Below are 17171 nucleotides of genomic sequence, written 5' to 3'. Positions count from 1 at the left end.
AAAATAACGAAAAGAAAGAAAGTCGAGCTGGAACACTTTTCGGAGAGGGGCCGAACCCACCACAGCACTGTCGGCGGCATCCGTGGAATGCGCGCGTCCGCGGAGATAGCCGGTGGCTGCATTCTTCGCGCGGCGGTGCTTCGCCTTTAGTTCCTCTTCTCTGCTCCCTTCTCTACTATTCCATTATTTAGCTCCCGTCTCCGCTGGGGTATGCAAGGCGCCTCGCCGCGCGTTTACGTTCGCAGATCCCCCTTCGCCGCGTTTTTTATTTATTCGACCGACCGTGTTCCTCCACTTGTTTGCTTTTTTTCGCGCGCTGTGCCACTCGAAGGCTTGCACGTGGCAGTGTTCGTCTCTTTTCAGTTTCATAGTCGGACCTCTATTAAACGTCGCGCGCGCTGCGGGTATTGATAGGCGTAAACAAGGGCTTTCAGCTTGCGACGCTACCTCTAGCTACGAGCGCGTGGCATTTTTGGCCCAGCTGCTATGAATTCGCTGTGCGCGTCATTCAGTTGGCGCAAACATTTCGCTGCGGATCGGTGACGCGCTGTGTATCGTCGTTTCACATTTTATTACATGTCATTGGTTTTTGTCGTGTTCTCGTTACGAAAGCTGTGTATTTTATCTCCCTGTCTAAAGAGCTGCATGTGCGATAGGTTGCGACATTCGAGTACGCTTCTGAGGTCGCTCGTGGCAGATTGTTTTGCGAGTGTCAAAGCCCACTGTCGACGAACAGCAAAATTGAAGTCGTGTGATTGTCAAGAGACCCCAGCGCTGCTGCGCCAAATAGTAGTCATTATAAAGAAGCCGTTGGTCTGGTCATTATTACTGTTTTGAATAAGTAGCCTAATCAAGCGAGTATCAAAGCGCTCCCACGTTGAGCGCTTTATTTGAATATGGCGCGCACTTTAGCGCCTGGCTCATTTGCCAATTGATTCGAAGGCGTGCGTGCGTTGTCGCTCTTGAATCGCAAGGGGTGCGCGACACGGTTAATGGGCATTTTGAACAAACCTTTTATCGCAGGCGAGCTTCCTGATGGGACGATTGGTACACAGTCACTTAAACGAAAACCGACGCCCCACGACCACACGTCTAGCTGTCTGCCTTCCTCGTGGTCTTCGTGTGCGCTCTTTTCGTTTTCAGCCACTGTTGTGCTATACCCAGCTGAAGACTTGACGTATGAAAGAGGCTTGTGAGGCTGGCAGCTGGTTACAACAACGTTGTTCAAAGAACAAGTAAAACGCTCACAAAACGTGATCGCTGACATGATCGATTGATGGTCATGTAACTACTTATTCTGGCTCATAATAGCCTGTAGTACGTGCTCTGAATGCCGCCGCATCTTAGCATTCATACGAAGACAGCTGCGGGACATCACTTGTCTACGGCCTGACCGATATATATATATATATATATATATATATATATATATATATAGTCATATAATGAGAAGCCAACAAACACTGACACCAAGTACAACAAAGGGGAAATTGCATGTGCTTAATAAATGAAATAAAGTAATGATAAATTAATGGAAATTAAAGTGGATGAAAAAACAACTTGCCGCAGGTGGGAACCGAACCCACAACCTTCGCATGTCCCGTGCGATGCTCTACCAATTGAGCTACCGCGGCGGCGTTTCCCCATCCACTTTCTTGGGTATTTATGTGTACTAGTAGAACTCTGGGAGTGTTAGCCAGCGCACCCACTCACAAGCCTTGGCGGCGGACGTGGAACGTCTTTTTTGCCGCAGGCGTCACGAGAACGTGATCTTTTCGGGTGAAGGCAACTGGTCAATAAACCCACATATGCTACCTGAAGGCATCAATGTTGCCGGATTCGAGACCCTCGTTATGTAATAAACGAGAAGAAAGGGGGTTAACCGAGGGACCCGATAATTATTAGTCATATAATGAGAAGCCAACAAACACTGACACCAAGTGCTGGCTAACACTCCCAGGGTTCTACTAGTACACATAAATACCCAAGAAAGTGGATGGGGAAACGCCGCCGCGGTAGCTCAATTGGTAGAGCATCGCACGCGACATGCGAAGGTTGTGGGTTCGGTTCCCACCTGCGGCAAGTTGTTTTTTCATCCACTTTAATTTCCATTAATTTATCATTACTTTATTTCATTTATTAAGCACATGCAATTTCCCCTTTGTTGTACTTGGTGTCAGTGTTTGTTGGCTTCTCATTACTAATAATTATCGGGTCCCTCGGTTAACCCCCTTTCTTCTCGTTCATATATATATATATATATATAATATTAGATTGAATGCAGAAGGCAGCACGTGATAAAGTAAAGGTCTTCTCACGTAAAAGAAAGCCGTCTTTCGTTTCTAAAACACAGAAAGGAAGACGTGGGCGTGATACGTTGACACGGTGATGCTACATCATGAATTATCATGTCAAATCGCGCTGCTCGAAACACATTTCACTGGTGCTTTGCGTCCTCTGTGACGACGACACAACGGTATATAGACGACATATACATTTTCATCAAGACTAATGGTAAGAGTATGTTTAAACCACTTCCTTACAGGTATTAGGTAATTACTTGCGTTGTAATATTGAAGATTCGAGGCAATAAATGCGCACTCTAATGCACAAGGGGCGCTTGAGGATGCATCATATCCTTGCAACTTCATGTACAACGTATTTATTTGCCGGTAGACATTTGCGGGTGCACCTTGTCAGCTAGCCACTTCATGATCGCCTCGAGGTTGCGGGTTCGGTCCCGACCGCGGCAGCCGCATTTCGATTGAGGCGAAAAAACGCTCGTGTACTGAGACTTCGATGTAGTACGTTAAAGAACCCCAGGTAGCGAAAATTAATCTGGTGTCCCCCACGACCGCGCGCCTCATAATCAGATCGTGATTGTGGCACGTAAAGCCACATAATTCTAGCCTCTTCATGCCTTCCATAGGTATAGCTCAAACTTCATGCGTCCGTCTTTTGACGGACGCATGACCTGTGCCCGTGTCAGATTGGCGCTGCCCGCAACCGTGATATCGCATAAACAGCCCTATAACATTGTTGTCTTTGAATGCCTTCCGTCGCGTTATCTCAGCAGCGTCCGGTTTATCTCTTCGTAGTGGAGACTGACCGTCATTTTACAACGTCAACATATGAGTTGACGAGATATGCTTTCCTTTTTCTTTTCATTGCATGTCGTATGTGAACAGGCGGTGCAATACCAATTTCCGCTAAATCGAAGATTTGTAATTGCGCCTGAAACAACGAATCATTTCCCGTCTCCTCTGTTCTTCATATATTACGATGGGCGCTGCAGAGATGGTGCGAGTACTTAGGTACCAGTACTTAGGTGCCAGTGTTTATTGTCGGCGCTCCACGAATACTGCGGTTGTCATAACTGCCGTGTCGACGCGTGCTGAGTCACGTTGAGTCAAAAGGAAGAGCAGTTCGCGATGTTTAGACGCCGATGTGCGCTTCCTCTCGTCGTGTATTCATTTGACTCAGCCCTAGAGGCGGGAAACTGCCTTCTCGGCTCGCTGGCGCTTATTTGTGCGATCTGCGCATCCGTCGTTGCGTGTCTTGAGGCAGCATTTCCGTTCGTCGTTTGGGTCGTCCAAGCCGTCGGGTGGTTGTAGCCTTGCATTTCGGTAAGTGTGAGCGTTGCGAATGCTACGAAATTTTCTGTTCGATCGAAATATAATTAGAAGAATTGGACCAGCCCGTAGAGCTAGTGTTCTGAAAAACGTTCGCTGAAGACGGTTGCCATATATATATATATATATATATATATATATATATATATATATATATATATATATATATATATATATATATATATATATATATATATATATATATATATATATATATATCGCCCGATTCATTCGTCGTGTACTTCAAAGGTGTGGTGTATGCTTTCCAGGGTTTGGGTTGACTGGTCGTCGCGCTGCAGCTTTCAACTCCAATCTGCGCGGCCAAAAATTTCGAGGAATCAATCTCCTCTTGCTATCTCTCTTCATTTCGCACGTGTAACTTTTGCGACAGGATGTGCATCTGGTGTCTCGCGTAAACGAAGCTGATTATTTAATTAAAGAAAGAAGGTCCACTTTGCAGAAGTGTCGCATTTCCATGATACGCTCATTTTTCGTCTCATACTAAATATCTAAATAATAAATTATCTTCCCTTAATCCTTGGATTATAATAGCGGCTTTGCTTCAGCAGTTGAGCTCAGTCTTGGGGCCGTTATTTTGTGACGGTAATTATTTCCACCTGCCGGCCTCTTCGCATGCGCAACGCATAGGAAACGGGACAGAATCGAAGTGAAAGAATCGTTACTAACTATACCGCCCTCCCTCGTTCGCAAATCTGCAGAGTTCCCCACGTAACTTGAGCACGGACCTAAACTCGGACATATCTGACGAGGACTAAGCTAATGGAACATTGCCCATAGTCATCTTGTGCAAAAAATTTTCTTTTGTATAATCAAATTATGATCAGGATGATGAACGAAACACTGCGTGCGGGATGGTACGTTTTTTTTTCTTCTAACGTTTGTCTTATATAATCAGCGAAAACGCAATCCGCGAAATTTGAATTTCGTGGCTTTCTTTTCGGCCCACATGAACGTGCGGTAGTTTCCTGAAAAAAAAATATTTAATTCTCCAAGTCGATCCAGATCTAAGTGTTCAAAGTGTATATGTAGAAAATATTCGCCTTTAAATCGAGGCTTAATAAGGGTTTGCTCATTGAGTAATGAGATTAATAAAAGTACGTTCGGTTACGGTGTACGTACATCAAAGCCACGATTTGGCTGTGACATACGCCGTATCGCGGAGTGCAGAGCACTAATTAAGACCAGCAGCTGTTGTTTAACGCGCAACAAAAGCTGTGGGCGCAACAGTTTTTTTTGCATTCCGCGACCATCAAAATGCGGCGGCCGCTGCTGCTTCCAACCGAACCCGCGACATCCTGCACCACAGCAGAATGCCATGGCCACCATATGCCGCGGTCGTTGAGTACAACATTCTGCAGGTTTAAGTCCCGCGACTCCCCTGGGGCTTCATGTGCGTTTCCTACCGTGTTGGGTCCATAACCGTAGTGATAGTATGTCTGTAGCCCATTCACACCCCTTGTGATCCGTGGTTCTGATTTTGTTCCCAGCATGTTATTTTCTACAAACTACGAAATAGAATTGTGGCTGGATAAGCGTAAAAAAGGATTTAAAAAGGAAATTAGCGCTTTCTGACGCACGTTCTGCGGTTATCACAAGACTTGGATTAATTCGTTCATTTCGGTTCATCCCCCCTCCCCCCCCCCCCCCCTCCGCCCTACTTTTTTGTCAGTTCGTGTTTCAGGAAGCCTGGCTGCTCTGCAGTTTGACATGCGGAGCTGAACGCCGAATTCATATTTTTCTAGTGCGCGAGTTGTATTTTTCGCAGCGTAAATGTTTCGACACTATAGCGACTCTTTTTCGAGACATTTCGACCACTCAGTGTGACCGATACTGGCCCTCAGTCATGGCTCTCGGTGGACGAAAATGTCGCCATGTAAAACAATGAAACCTGCGCGGGACCCGCTCTACGGGGTATGCGAATATTTCAATTATTTACGTCGAAATTTTAATTTAATTGAATATTCAAGATTTCAAATACGAATTGGATGCTTCCTTCGGATACAAACTTGGTATTCGCTTAGATTGTGCTATTTGATTTCTTGAAATGTTCGGTAATGTGTGCATGAACGCTACTACAACGATTATTGAGCTTGTCAGCTATTAAAAAGGGCCCACTTACGGTGGGCTGTTTGTGGGGTACCCGTCGTTGTAAGCCAACCGAAAGATGAGGCGACCTTTTCATGATTTGCTAATTTACGAGCTAGGTGCTCGGTTTAATGGGCTTTCGAGTATCATTGCCTGTATTAATTCAAGTAAATATATCACTTTCTTTCCTCCACCTTTTCCATTCACTGTTCCATTCACTGCTTCATTCTATACTTTTAGAAGCAGCTAAAATCATTTTTCTTTATTCAATTAGACATTCGAAGCACATGTTTTTTTTCCAAATATTTGTATTGGATTCGAAAATTGCTCTATTCGAACATTCCGAATAATTTCTGACAAAGTTTGTCGTGGCCGTAGGGTCCAATGAGTGTAGCCCAGGACCCGTATTCTGTGACGTTGTCCATTCTTTCTTCCCTTCGTAATTGGTTCATATTCCGCCGGAATCGTCCAGTCGGCACCCCCATAGCTGCATTTTTGCATAGTCTCTCTTTCCGGTCCTGTCCAACCGCCACGCGCCCTTCTCAAAGACTCGGGACGTCGTAGTAGTATTCCGAATCCATGACTCTTTAGGGTACTCCAGTCTTGTCCTGTATGCGATGACACCGCGTGCTGTTAACGTCATCAGTTACAGCTTTCCATGTAGTCACGTGGTATAATCGCAATTCCTTATAAGGCTAGTGGGCTTTTCTACGAGGACTTCAAGGACGCTCGCATGACGAAGTCCTTCTCTTTTATTTTTCGTCGTTTTCGTTCTTTTTTTGTCACAGGCATCACTGGGTTCTACGCGCCCTTTTCTGTGTGCGGTGCGTTTGGCACGTGTTGGCTTGATTTTGGGACTTGATTTTGTCCGAGTGGTCTCTTCAGACTGGCGTCGAAGGATTTGCAGAAGCTGTAGGCAGGAGTGCCTCCGTGATTGGTTGTGACAGAATTGGAGTGCCGCGCCACGTCGACTCTTTCTTCGATGGCGCGAGTTTTATAGTCCGGGCGTGCGGTGGCATAGCCTCCGAGATTCTGCGAATAGCGCAGTTGTCTTCACAGCTACATCTTGGTGCGCGGACACTTCGCGTCGTTGACTCGATCGGCAATGCGTTGGCGGCCGTTTGTTGGCACGCTTTGTCACCTTTGACTAAAACAAAGAAAATTTATCGGCACAGTTCGGTTTGACGGACGCCAGACTTCACGAGGTCGTTCGTGTATGCGTGAGAAACGCCATATGCAGATTTGTTCCTGCTGCAGGGATGTACATTTGCTGAGCGTTTTTTTTTCTTCTTTCTCGCCCGAGAGCATTCAAAGTAACCTGTGGACGGTTTGGGGGGGTTCTTTGAAAGAATGTGGCCACTGCCGCAATGTTGTCGCTATAGCGTACTGAGAAAGCGTCTCCTTTGGAATAAATGCCGCTCCTCTCGTTTGATAATTAACTGCTACATTTGTTTTTGGTTCGTGTAAACATTTATGAATTCAGCGCCTTTCAAATTAGTATGGTTGCCGGGGTCGCGTGAGTTGAAATATAAGACGAGGTATGATGTTTGAATGTATGCATAACTTATTTGTATTCGGGCGTGTGCCGATCGACTTGTATATACTGAAAAAAAAATTTTTTTTTGAACCTGGACTAGTCGGATGCATATTGCTAAATGATTTTTTTAAAGTGATTGCTCTCTAATAGCGATCTACGTAAATTAGTAGTTCAACATAGCATATTAGAGCAGGGCTACTTCGTGGCTATGTATTACGCCGTCTTGCTGCTTACGCACTGACGCATTAACTCTGTAGTAAATCGCGGCCAGCAGTGGCATAGCCAATATTTTATTTCAGGAAGGCTTTTTCACAACACCGCCTACATTCGTTGCAAGGCACACAATAGCAGACATAATGTCTGGAAGGCTTTCGACCCCGACGCCCCACCTCTGCCTACACCATTGGCGCGGCGAGAGCAGGTCCCGTTAATACGAAATGACCCGAAGTTACGTTTGAGCCATGAAATAACGTCACCCTGAAACTTGTTGCAACCCGTTTATTATTACAATAATTTCCTTCGCTTGTGAAAATTGTTCGTCAAGAACCATTTTCACCCACCAGAACTTCCCCACCCGAACGGACACTTCAATCACCAAGGGACTTCACGCCGGATCTCACCTTCGTCAAGAGGGTGGGGCCGACTTCGTGGAGTAACCTGCACGAGAACTTGGGTAACGATCACTTCATCCTGGCCACCTCCTTCGAGGTGTCGAACAGCCCCCTCCTCCCCGCCACCTCCCCCCCCCCCCCGAAATTAGGGTCACGGGTTGGGACCTCTTTCGCAAAATCGGAAAGGGAAAGACGGCGGATCACTAACGAATGGTCGTCGCAACTGAAAAGGGACGTCGAGTCCGCCACCAAGACGGTCCATACGGACCTCAAGGTGGACAGGATGGACAGTCGTCTCGCCCACCTCCTCGAGGCCAAGGCTGCTCTGCTGGGCAGGTGGAAGGGGCAACGGCTCAATCGTAGACTCCGTAAAGGATAGCTGAACTCAATCGCACCATTGAGGAACACTGTCGCGCGCTCGCTAAGCAACAGTGGGACGAGATTTGTAATTCGGTCGACGGGCATATGCGCGCGGGAGGCAAGTGGAACCTTCTGAAGCAGCTCCTAGACGAATCGGCCTCCAAGTCCGACCAGAGACTAGCTATGGATGGTTTTGCACGAAGCCAAACGGGAGGGCTCCATGGTGGAGGACATTATCCCGTCGTTGGCCGACAGATACGTGTACCCACGGACCCCTCGGGTGACGCGGATTACACCCCGCTACCGGGACCTCCAGAGGGAAGACCTGGACGCTCCTATCTCTAAATACGAGTTTAGGGAAGCCCTTTTTAACCTTAATGGCCGATCAGTCCCGTAACCGCACGTCATTTCGAACAGGCTGCTTTGTAATCTGGACGAAGAGGCCATCGCCACGTTAACGGTCGAGATCAGTCGCGTGTGGAACTCTGGTGACGTCCCGGACGATTGGAAGCTCGCGTCGGTAGTTCTCATTCCAAAGCCACGTCAGACCGCCAGCCTAAACAACTTCCGACCAATCTCGCTCACTTCGTGCATGGGAAAGGTCGCGGAACGTGTCACTTACAACCGGATATCAAGGTACATCGAGGAACGCGAACACGGTGGGCTTTCGCCCGTTCGTGTCAACTTAGGATGTTATGAAACTCATTAAACACCACATCATCGATAGGGACACCAGAGACGTCAGGGGTATCCTGGCGCTGGATGTTGAAAAGCCTTCGGTAACATTTCGCATAGGCACGTCCTCGATTCCGTTTCGGACATGGGCCTTGGGTCCAAGTTTCACGGGTTTGTCAGTTCGTTCCTTCGGGGCAGGCGCGCCATTCGCAAGGTGGGCGAGGTAAAGTCTGATTCATTCGAGCTGGGGAAGTTCTCCAGAGGGTGTCGGCTGGGGCGAGGGTGGCACCCCTCAGGGGTTGGCCATCTCGCCGCTTCCCTTCAACGTCGCCATGCCCGGCCTCTCCGCGCGTCTCTCCGAGGTAGACGGCGTTAATCACTCTTTCCGCCGCCGACACATCACGGTGTGGTGCAACGGTGGCAGTGAAGGCCCAGTCGATGAATCGCTACAGGCGGCCCTGAGCTGCACGGAGGAATTCTTGGCGGGCACGGGGCTCCGGCTCTCCCCGTCCAAGTCCGAACTCCTTTTGTATCGACCGTAAAGGAGGGAGTGCATCCCCAAAAGGCAGGTCCCTCTCGGGAAGGTAGGCCGACATCTCCATTCGCACAGCCATCGCGCAGGTCATTCCCAGGGTGACGGTCATCCGCATACTCGGTACATGCTGATCGAGGCAAACGGTAGTAACGGACAAACGATCGCTCGTATCGCCACCAAAACGGACATGATCAGGCGCGGAGGGTTGGGGGAGAGCAACCTCCTTAGGTTGTACCACGCCTTCCTAACGAGTCACATGACGTACGTGGCCGCCGCGCATCGCTGGCACGGCTACGACAGGGCAAAGCTCGGAGCGCTGATGCGCAAGAGCATCAAAAAGGTGCTCGGCATCCCCATGGGAGCCAGCACGAAGCTCATGCAGCTGGGAGTCCACATCACCCTCGACGAGGTTGTCGAGGCACAGCAGACGGCCCAGGTTGTCAGGCTTTCTTCCTTGCCTGCGGGGCGGCGGATCCTGGAGGTGTTGGACTGCCACCCCACTGCCGTCAGAGAAAGGCGGTACGCGGGAGGCCGTCAGAGTCTCGCCATTCCCGCGCAGCGTGCACCCACAACACAATGTATAGGCAGAAGCCGGGCCAGGGCGGCCGCAATTCCCGGATCCGTCGCCGGCGATACACGATCGGTCGCATTTGTCGACGCCGCCCAATACGGTTCGTCCGACCGGTTCGTGGCCGCCGTGGTAGATCACAGGGGCAACCTCCTTAACGCCGCGTCGGTGCGGGGCTCTTCCCCGGCACTGACGGAGGAGGTCGCGGTGGCCCTCGTCCTCCGGGACAGGAGCAGACCGCAGGTCTGCACGAATTCCCGGGTGGCGGTCAGGGCCTTCGCCAAGGCTTCGGTCTTGAGGGAGGCGGCCGGCCTGCTTTGCGGCAGGCGCATCGCCCCCCACGTCGTCATTTGTTTCCCGGCCCACATAGGGCCTCGGGTTTCCCCCGTCGTTCTCAACGCCAACGAACTGGCCCGCGCGCGCGAGGTTCCTCAAGGACTCGCTCCACACGTTCAACGAGACTACAAAACACTATCAGCTCGGCAGGAGGGTCAACCCCCGCCCCATTCGAAGCTCTCCAGGCCTCAGGCTTCCACCCTTCGCGACCCTTCGGGCAGACCAGGTCCTGTCCCAGCCTAGCCAGGGTCAGCAGGTACGCGGACTCGTTCGAGCCCGAATGTCCGGACTGCGGAGATCCCTCCTGCACTTTAGAAGACATGCTCTGGCGGTGTTACTCGTTAAGAAACCACGATCTGCTCACCACGGAAGGAGAGTGGGAGGAGGCGCTCAAGAGCTCCAACCTCGCCGCTCAGTCCAGAGGGCCCGCGGCGCGGCGGTCAGGCACGGCCTGCCCGTCCCGACGTGGTAGCTGCCCGCGGCGGCTCCTCCCTGGTCGCTCCTCAGGACCTGAAGAAAGTTCATTGCCTGCCTGCCTGTGAAAATGGTTCTCTCCAAACCGCAATAACACAGTCCAGTCACATAAATACATTAGTACCCCACTAAAACTGAACGTCGCCTCAGAAACACAGCAACACATTTAGTCTTGTGTGACGGTCATCTGTGCAGTTTTGAGAGCAGCTTCCGATTTACGCACAGGCGTCTGAGAATAAATCAAGCGAGGGAGCTGGCTAGAAAACCTCAGCGATGCGAGTACATGCGCGGACTCGTGAATGCATGGTCGTAACTGATGTCAGAGAACTATAACATGCTTGAAGCAGTTATTGCGCGTCAACATGATTGCAAGTATCGCCTTTTCTGACGCTGCCGTGGAACGGTCTACCGTCGCCGTTACGTCGCGGCCATTAAAGTTGGTCAAGCACAACTCTTTTCACCGATCGTTGGAATCGTTGTGTGTTCCGACTAACGCTTTATGAGTATATCCAACCTCGCAAGTTCGAAGTGAACGCTTCTGGTCGATCACGGGACACTTTTGCGCGTTGATTGAATTCTCTCGGTTGAGCTCCTGACGGGTGTGATGTGAAATGCTTACGAATCGAATAGTTCTTGTCATTCGGTGGAGGACTTGTTGTTCAATATTTTCCAGTGATACGCTATAGTAGCCGAATTAGCGGGCGTGTAAACTGTAATTACAAGCCTGCACGGTGCAAATACCGAAGCAAGCCGCTTAGTCTCAGCCCGAAAGCACGGGAGTTAGGCGAATGCGTTCACTCCGCTCTTATTCGCTGCAACGCTTAGGTGCTTAACGCTTTAGGTGCGTCGCATCCCCATATCTGTCGTACGGCAGTACCGTACTACCTATGCCTTGTACATGCCACATTGTTTCCCGACGGGGGTGTTTTACGGTACGGTCAGCCACATCTTCCGCACGGTGAAGTGACATGGTCAAAAGCTATACCGAAAACTCTCTCCCAAGTGTTAACCTTAGAATAGGGTGGGAGGATAGGGAAGGAGAATTTGGAATTTTGCTTCCAACCTCTCCTCTTCCAATCAGAGCGTATTCCCGTCCTCATTGATCTTAACTTGACGCACAGTTCTCGCCTCTGAATAAAGCTGACAAGTTTACAGCACATTCGAGAAGTCATCTGTTTCACTTATAGCACGTGATAATTCAGCGCGCCCTGTCTTATGTAGCCTATATTTTCGATGTTGCAGAAACTCTACCATATGCGCGCATAAAAGGATGACATTTATGTTTTAAAATTTGTAAGGTATTTTAACTCGATGCTCAAGTTGGTCTTGAAGTACGTCGGACCTGGCGTCATCGTCATGACACAAAGCAAAATTGCTGTGGTCATGTAGCAGCAGTAGGGCCAGGTAAGGTGCCGCTGCTCATAAAAATAAAGAAATGAATGAATGAATAAGTAAATAAACGAGATTGCTGCGCGCTTTCTTTTTCTGCGCTCGCGCGTGACAGCCGCAGCAGCGATCGAGCAACGGAGCGAGCCGATGCATCATGACGTCATGATGCGTCCAACACCTGGGTATCGAAACAAATTCATAGTAAATTATTTTGGGCGCTCTGGCGGCAGCCGGTATTTTTTTGCAGGGTTTAGAGGGTTTGGTCTATCACTTGATGAAAAAAAAAAGTGTCGCAAATGTTATGTCAGTACTCCTTTATTTTAAACTTGCGATTCGACATAGCCTGCTGCGCATTGGCTTAGTTGTAATTGGCGTAGCGCCACTATGCGCACTTGGTCTACCTCAGCCGTATACCCGTGCCTACATTAGCGTACCGGCACGTGTTCGAAACATTTTCGTAGCAACGGCGATAGCTGGGCGCTCCTGGCGTGGTGGGACTTGTGCATTGGGATGGTGACGCAAAGCTGCGTGCGTCTATTAGGTCGTCTCATGGTCGAAGCCGCATCACCTTGCTCACCTTGCTCCGTGTACGTGCTTGCGCGCAAACTAAAAGCAGACGACACTGAGCGTGAATTTGGTGGTGGAAGTGATCGGTAGATGGCACCACAGAGCACGGCGCGCGCAAGGAGGTCAATGGCGGGCAGGGGGTTTACGGAGCTCTATTTACTGAGTGCTTAGCAGTGTGGAAGAGCTTTATCTGTAGCGTTCCAGTCATTTATCGATGATTACCAGGGAGAATATACTGAAACACTATGGGAAATGGCAATTATGCAGCTTCCTGAACAGGCGCCCGTAACACATCATGTGTCGTGAAGCGCAGCGCGCCAATTTTGGATAGGCGCTGCTATGCGGTCTTGAGATTGTGCCACACCGCCGTGACCATTCGTTTATCTCTTCGGAAAGTTCCTGCCAGCGCAAGTGGCGGGAACACAGTGCAACGCTCCCGCCGCTTTCATGCCCGGAACGCCATGGAACACGCATGCAATTTTCTTTCTTATATTTACCCTAAAAACCCTTCGGGCATTTCATAGAGGTACAACGAAAACTTTTGGTACTATAAATACCCAAAATTTCATCAGCTCAACGCTTATCACGCGTGTGCTAGAATGTTTGGTTCAGTATGTCAGTCGACACAACCTAAAGAAAATTCGCGTAAGAGCGGGGAGGATGTGTGTTGTGTAGAGAAGTGGTCTGTCGCAAGAGCCCAACGCGCGTTTTCGGGGCTTGTTATCTCGTGCGCTTCGGTCACTGGCGTTTATGGTACCAAGTTAATTTATTTAGTACATACTGCGGACCAATTAAGGTCCAAGCAGGGGAGGGAGTACATGCATCGTCAACGCATACGTGAATCATTTCAAAAAATTTCAAATGAGGAATAAAACGATATCCACATGCATGATGCAAAAGTGGGATACAACTTCAGTACAATACAATTCACCTTGGAGGAATAATCAAATGAGAACTTGTTGGTAATGCATTCCACTCGACAATCGTTTTTGTGGAAAAGGGAACATTGCATACATTGGTGCTTGCGAAAATCGGTTTAATAGTATGCATATGTTTGCGGTGGGATGCTCAATTGTTGTCTTTGTCGAAGACATCCTCAGATCGAATTCCCAGCTTACCAAAGTCTATCGAACGAAGCATCTTAATCAATTGAGCCTGGCGACCTTCCTCCTTTTTGATAGTGATTCAAAATTTGGTAGTTGCAACATACTAGCTGTGGGTAGTTGTGACGCATATAACGATTGTATGTGAATCGAGCGAATAATCTTTCGATGTTTTTTTTTTCTTTTTGTCCGACGTGTGCGGGTCCCACACCGTGTTCGCGTGCTCGAGATTATATATATATGGCTGCTTCGCTGCCTGCAAGTTTCAGTGGGTGCAATCGCAAAGGAGGGGATTCTCTTCGCTAGAAAGTTTTCGCTATAGCAGAAGTTGGTTGCAACTGTACTTTATATGATAATAAAATTTCAAGGGGCAAGAATTGCGCAATTAACGCTTGACATTTCCACAAATCCACACACGATTTTTTTGGCACATTCGCCAGTGCACTGCACACCCTCGCCACAAGTAGCCTGTCGCAAATAAACGGCGCGGCACAGAGGCCTAAGTTTTCCTGGCCCGAACTTCGTCACAAGACTTGGCTGCCATTGTTTCAAGTCGAGATTGCTATGAAGGCTGCTTTCAGCACAAGAGCCGTAAAGTCCCTTTACTTGCACTTAATCCCGGAATTGGCTTTGTGCTACGCAGAGTGGCCGGCGCTGCCGTCCGCGTGACGTTTTAGCTTAGATCACGTGGAAACGCGCCGGGCACTTCCGCGGGAAAACCTCTGTCGGAATTCGAGCGTAATAGGCCGATTACCGACTATTGGCAAAAGAGGCTGCTACTTTTCTTGACCGACTATGAATAAGACGTAGTGCGGTCTCCGCGGCCATAAGCGGAAAGTTTTCATTTTTCCATCCGGCGGGGGGAGGGGCGACCAGCTTTCCGAACCCCCATATATATATATATATATATATATATATATATATATATATATATATATATATATATATATATATATATATATATATATATATATATATATATATATAGTTTGCACTTGAAGAAACTTCGTGTGACCTCGAAGAATTGTTCACTGAAGTGACGGCCTTATATGAGAATTTACAAGACCTCATAGTAGGAGACAGTTCAGTTTCAGAGCCTGAGTCCTCTAGCCCACCACCTAGAATCTGGCGTTTCCCGGTGGTGTAATCTTCCTTCATGTAATTGTCGGTATACTTCGCTATCACTAATACTGCTTCGTTCTTCCGGTGAAACTACAGCTTCTCTCAGTACTTTAACCTGCCGTGGTTGCTTAGTGGCTATGGGGTTGGGCTACTAAGCACGAGGTCGCGGGATCGAATCCGGGCCGCTGCGGACACATTTCGATGGGGGCGAAATGCGAACACACGCGTGTACTTAGATTTAGGTGCACGTTAAAGAACCCCAGGTGGTCCAAATTTTCAGAGTCCCCTACTATGGAGTGCCTCATAATCAAAAAGTGGTTTTGGCACGTAAAGCCCCATAATTTAATTTTTTGTTCTCTCAGTACTTTTTGTTCTGTGAGTCCGAGTATAAGCGCTCCTGTGCATGACTTATGCTGATTCTGAGTTCGAGTGAATCGGGCTTGGGGTCATTTTGGTTACTGAGTGAATTTACAGGGTGCCCCAACTATCATGCACCAAGACTTAGAAAAAGAGCAGTTGCGTTACTTAAAGAAAACCTAGTGCATTTGTTTCCAGTACAGTGGAGTAGCCGTCAGTAATTCTTTCGTTACTGAGATTTAATTCGACAACTGTAATTAATTATCGAATTCCAGAACTACTGTCCCAATTATCAAAGTATCAGTGAGGCATTTGTACGCACACGCAGGCACCCCCAAATGACCGCTAACTGCTGTGTTTTCAGCGACATACTACTTGCACACAATTTTTTCTGACTGGCAAACAACCCTAACGAAATAAGAAAAATACCACGTGACTGCGCTCCCACTAGCATCATAAAGCAGCGCCCTCAAATAAGCTGATTGAAAGCAACTGCATTACCTGTCGCAAACCAGAAGAGACAGCGCATAATCTTGATATGGTACCAAAGGAGCACCATCGGTAGGTTTCGCGGCTTTCCAGCTATTCCTTCCTCTCTACGTCATACTTATTATCCATCTCTCAAGACTGACTGATCACATTGATAACAATAGCTCCTTGATAACGCAGCTGAAGCGGCCCTTTGACCACGCACGAAACACGATAAGCAATGTAATAGGCATAGCATGTTTCAAAATCCTGTCTTTGCTCGCACTACTTCGACGGAGTGTGCACGCAGCTATATTTCGCGGCAGAAACTTGCTTCGGACCAAAGCCAAATTAAAGTGACGGTTTTAGTTTTTCATGAGAGTGTATGTGTGCTACAAAAACAGGTTCATGGCATAAAATAGAAGTGAAATAAACTGGCCGAGAAGCGACCCACGTGTTGAGCAAAGGCAACACTGATGCGTTCAAGAAAGTAAATAACCTGCCGTGGTTGCTCAGTGGCTATGGCGTTGGGCTGCTGAGCACGAGGTCGCGGGATCGAATCCCAGCCATGGCGGCCGCATTTCAAGGGGGGTGAAATGCGAAAACACCTGTGTACTTAGATTTAGGTGCACGTTAAAGAGCCCCAGGTGGTCAAAATTTCCGGAGTCCTCCACTACGGTGTGCCTCATAATCAGAAAGTTGTGTTGGCATGTAAACGCCATAATTTAATTAAATTAAGAAAGTAAATAATCACTTCCAAATGAGCCGAATTGGCAATTGGGATGCCTGCACACACACACACAAAAAATAAGGAACAGATTTTAGTGTCTTATTATCTATGAATTCATAAGCGTCGTTGAACACCAGCTGCTGCCTAGAAAATGTGTTCAAATAGGTCTCCTTCTGCAGCTATGCAGTAATTATTACTCTCTATCACATCTTCAGTGGCTTTCATGATGACCGACGCTCGAATTCTACGGCAGACATCCGTCTGCTTATCTTGAGCCAATCTGACATCCATCTCGATCATGTAAGCACGATCTTTCACATAAACCCAAAGACAGAAATCGAGTGGAGAGAGGTCAAGTGACCTAGCTGACTAATTTACAGGCCCATGCCTTCCAATCTATTGCGCATGAAAAGTTGCATCCAGCCAGTTTTGTGTTTGGCTGCTGCTGTGTGCTGGTGCTCCATCTTGCTGATACCACAGAAGGGGAAGACATGACAGCGGTACTTCATTGAGAAACTCGTCCACCACTCCAACAAGGATTTCCTCCACGTAATGCTGTCCAGTCAGTGTGTGATCGAAGATGGGACTGATTATAGCACCG

At 48.3% G+C, this 17171-nt stretch overlaps 1 protein-coding gene and 1 non-coding gene across 4 annotated transcripts in view; one reads left to right on the top strand and one right to left on the bottom strand.

Annotated features, from left to right (window-relative positions):
• The window catches only part of LOC139060188 (SH2 domain-containing protein 4A-like), a 400299-nt gene that overhangs the window by 365429 nt on the left and 17699 nt on the right, over positions 1–17171 (top strand). The window lies entirely within an intron of this gene.
• Positions 1562–1634, bottom strand: TRNAS-GGA (transfer RNA serine (anticodon GGA)). Its single transcript has one exon. It is a non-coding gene; the product is annotated as a tRNA-Ser (tRNA).

The sequence above is a fragment of the Dermacentor albipictus genome, chromosome 1, assembly GCF_038994185.2.
Source record: "Dermacentor albipictus isolate Rhodes 1998 colony chromosome 1, USDA_Dalb.pri_finalv2, whole genome shotgun sequence".
Taxonomy (NCBI): domain Eukaryota; kingdom Metazoa; phylum Arthropoda; class Arachnida; order Ixodida; family Ixodidae; genus Dermacentor; species Dermacentor albipictus.
This window is presented reverse-complemented; position numbering and strand designations above follow the sequence as displayed.